We start from the raw sequence: 4,811 nt of genomic DNA, 5'->3' as shown, positions 1-4,811 counted from the left end.
AAGTACTTGAACAGCTACTAGTTTTTAAGCATGACAATACTCCAATAGAAAACGTTGTATGAAAAAGTACATTGAAAATAAAATTATTGATCAATTGAGTCTCACAAACCCATCATTAAAAAGCTGATGAGCTCAGCTGTAATTCACTATAGTATAAGTAACAGATGATGGGCATCATTTCTGGGTACTAACCTTCACAGCTAAATTTCATGTTAGGGAATTCATCTACATTGAGAACAACAGAACAATCTAAAGGAGGCCCATCATCATCTAGCTTGAGGAAAAAAGGAACTATGCAACTCTGAGACATTTGGAATGTGACTGATCTCTGAATTAGAAAGTTCTTTCAAGTTCCCAAAGTCAGTCCATCCTAGATTAAATATGTGAGAAGAGCAAATAAATGCAAGCATGCAGGCAAATATAATCTATTATGCTCTGTGTAGCCAAGATATATCTTTGATTTTCTAGAATTCATCAGCAGGTGTGATAAAAAGTCAGAAACCCTGCAATAACTACATTTAAAAAAAACATTTTATCTCTTTTACTGGGTAAGTTTCTATTAATTGACTGATTTAATACTTAGACTGCTGGATGTACCAACTGAAAATTAGAATAGTAGTTTTTAATCTACAAGGTTAGTAGGGAGGTGCTAGTAGTCAGATAAACAAGCAAATAGTTATAATAAACTAGTGAATCTTATGAATGTTAAGTGTAAATTGTATGTGAATAGAGCATACACAATTTAATAAATTCAATAAACAAACAGTTTAGGTGAAGTCTGTTGAAGATTGTTGAATAACTTTGAGTACGAGTTATAACTGTTGAGTATATTTCATGATGTTGTATTTAACCGAAGTCTGAATGAATTACATCTCATAAGCTATATTATCTCCATATAGAGTATACAGCAATATATCAAATGTTTTATCTTATAAGAAAAATATTTATCATGAAATGATAAATGAATACACAAATTTATATTAAAGAAGGTCTGAAACTCCAAAGTCTGAGAAAGCAGTTAGCTTAAAATACTAGCGAAGTTTCCATAAAATGATTTTCTAAAGTTTCGCAGTTGTCTCAAATTGCAAGGCGTTCTAATTAATTATTACTTCACTGAACAAAACCTCAACTGATGCGTTCTTGATCTTGTGAATCCACTTACATGTACATATTAAAAAAGATAATAAAAGTGGTAGGGTGAAATAAAGCGGTGTTTAAAATATACAGTAACATATATTAAATGCTATCTACTTATTAGGATAAGTCGATGAATGACTCGTAAAACCTGATGAAATGAAAACTTATTTAGAAAAATAACAAATACATAACTTAAAGTTTGTTCAAATAATTGTTTATATAGAGGCATAGCCAACATAAATATTATTAGCCCGATAGGAAGTTTATAAACACTTATGAGGTTAACTGATAGTTCTGTACAAATAGAAAACAACAAACTAGTTTACATAGTCACCAGCCCACTTCTTCTGAACCAAGGTATAATTTAGTACATGTACTTGATCAAATATACTAAAAGTATTTGATGGAGTACATATACTAAATTATAACCTTGATCCAGAAAGAATGCTTTAGACCAACGCAGCAATTTGTGTGTAAACTATATAAAATGTATGTAAGTAAAGCATATGCAACACATCAACATCCCTTTTACCAACCTCCTGAGCAGGCTTGTACAATGATGAGCTTGGGTTTACCAGCCATTGCAGGAAATCTCCTTGGAGACAAGCTGTCTCTGATAGAAACCAATGAGAAAGGTTCTTTCTGTTCCATGGCTCATGATGATTAGTATAAAAATTCCTAGCTTGCTTTGCTCTTTCCTTTTTGTTTCCTTTTGTATTTATTTTAGTATTTCCTATTAACAGGTTTACAAAAAGTTAATGATGAATTAAAATGCTTTTAGGTTCTATCTCCTATGGAATTGCTGTATTAGTCTAACCTAGGCTATAGAATATTTGGATACAGCACCGTTCCAATGTAGACTATAAAATTGTTCAGATATAGCACTATTCTGACCCAGACTATTGAATACTGAAATACGGCACTAGTCTAACCTAAACTATGGAATACTGAGATACAGCACTAGTTTAACCTAGACTATGGAATATTAAAATACAGTACTAGTCTAACCTAGACTATGGAATATTGAGATACAGTACTAGTCTAACCTAGACTATGGAATATTGAGATACAGTACTAGTCTAACCTAGAATATGGAATTTTGAGATACAGTACTAGTCTAACCTAGACTATGGAATATTGAGATACAGTACTAGTCTAACTTAGAATATTGTTGTAGAATGTGATCCACTGAGAGCTGAGCCAGGGCTGAGCTAAGCCGAGCCGGGCTGTGCTCAGTCAGGCAGAATAACGAGGTGAGAGTTAAGCCAGTCAGAGCCAAGCCGAGTCGAGTCGAGCTGAGTAAAGCCAAGCCAAGCCGGGTCAAGCCCAGCCAAGTAGAACAAGGGGCAGGGCCTACCCAGTATATAAGCCTGAACATTTGTGCTAGGGAGCAGAGCTGTTCTGGGCCTGTTCATTGCCTGTGCTTGATTGTTCTTGTACTCTTATGAACTAAGCAGAAATATATGTATAAACTCATGCACCGAGTTTTGTACTAGTGGAGGAAAGTAAGGGTGGCACAAAACCTTTCCACCGGTGGCAGTGGTGGGATAAGACGATCCCAAAAACTCCACCACGAGACTTGTACTGGATTTCTGGATGGATTCTCTGGTGCCTTAAAAGCGGCAGTAGAAAGAAACCCAGATGACATGGAATAGGGCCTGTCTGAATAACAGCAGCGCTGCTATTCAGGCAGGCGTAACACCCTACCTGCAGCAGCAGACTCAGTAAATGAACTGCTCTAGGAAAGAAGCAGAAACCTACTGAAAACTGCCATGACCTGCCTGAAAAACAGCAGCACTGCTCCTACTAGAGGAACTTCCTGGCAACAGGAAGAAACCCAGAGAGGGCTGTGTAAAACCCTGCAGCAACAGACCCAGTAGATGCACTGCTCTAGGAGCAGAAACCTACTGAAGGCTCCGTCAGGCCTTGCCTGAAAAAGCAGCACTGCTCCTACTAGAAGAACTTCCTGGCAACAGGAAGAAAACCCAGAAAAGAGCTGAGGGCCGCAGACTCAATAGAATTACTGCTCTAGGACAGGAGCAGAAACTACTGAAAGCCCCAAACATGGCCAATAGAAGGGCACGAAGTGCCGATCCGAGACCCGACCAACTAGTCAAAGCACTAGAACGGGTGCTATTAATGCCAAAGGCTCAGAAACCGGCACCGCGCCTCAAGACTCCCCAGTACACAGAAAAGGGGGATGTAGAGTATTTTATTGCTTGCTTTCTGGAGGTAGCCGACGCCAACCAGTGGACGAAAGGAGCAACACTGCTGCCCATCCGAGAAGCACTGGGTGAACACGCCGAGGACTGTGGACGGGCCGAAGACCAGGAGGCCATTTTCAATGCCCTCTAGGCAAGATTCGAGCTATCCATCAGACAGGCACTAAACCAGCTTAACGCCCTTAGACAAGAGAAAGGAATGTCACTCCAGGAGTGTACCATGCCTTACGTTAAAAAGCTGAGAGGCCATAAATGTAGTTTATATAGTAGATTTTATTGATAATAAATTTTATCAACACAACTGCATTACTGCTGCACAGTTTGTATATACCATGTCAAAACACAGGCTATAGACGGAGAACTGGTGAGTCATGATTAGTGTTTTAAGCATGTAGAAGTCTCAATTCAATAAATGTTGGCGATAGCTTAGCAGTGCAATAGCAAAATACTTTCTAGAATTTCTTAAAATATGTAAAACTTTTCAATACTGCCAGTTTGAAAAACTTCAGTTTGCCTAGCAATGTCAATTTCATTATCAGTTCTATGTACAAAATTAGGACAACTCCGATTTGAGGTGTTTGAGACTGATGCATTGTAGACTAGCTGTAAAACATTTTGTATATTTCCATTGTTCTCTCCAACATTATTGACATGTACGACTGCATATGTGTATGCAGTCTGATCAGCACAAAAACTTCAGTAGATTGCATACTTGGAGTTGTTTTACAGTATGAAAGACAATTCTCAATAAAACTTGCTTTACGTAAATCTGTTCCCAAACACGGGTAATGCAGCTAAATAGGATATATAATCCCTTTCTGAAAAAAGCTTGAGTACTTGAGGCACAAATGTTGGAGCTGTTTTTACTTTAATGTAAGCAAAATGCTATTGTCAAAGTATGGAGAATAAAACATTCAATAATAGCCATGTTGAGCTGTAAAATGTCATTATTAAAATATAAAACACCTCTCCTTCATCTGCTCTACACAAAGCTACTCATGATAAGAATGTATATTTTATGGTTTGCCATATTCACTCAGATTTTCTAGACTATCAGGAGCATATTTGATACTTTCATGAACTACCAAAATAGTGGTAATAATCATTATAGAGAAGACTATATTCCTTTTTCTTCTAACAATAAATGCTCTCATGTAGCTCTTATAGAAACTTATATTAAATATGAATATAACTACTGGTCATCTGCCAGCTTCTAAATAAATTACATTGAAGGCTCTGTAGAAGGTAGCGGCAGATTTAAAAAGTATGAAAGAATAGATGAGCTTCACTGCTTGACAGATTATCAGAGTAGGAGTTGTACCCTTTTGAGGGAGAAGAATGTAGCTGAGAGCATTCAAAAGGACAGCGTTAAAATCTTCGTTTTTCCCTTTTCACTCATTACAGAGTGAAGTTGTTACAACATATCATTAAATATGCCAGAGTACCTTGTCT

The sequence above is a fragment of the Watersipora subatra genome, chromosome 3 (genome assembly GCF_963576615.1).
Source record: "Watersipora subatra chromosome 3, tzWatSuba1.1, whole genome shotgun sequence".
Taxonomy (NCBI): Eukaryota; Metazoa; Bryozoa; class Gymnolaemata; order Cheilostomatida; family Watersiporidae; genus Watersipora; species Watersipora subatra.
Note: the sequence above shows the minus strand (reverse complement) of the source record.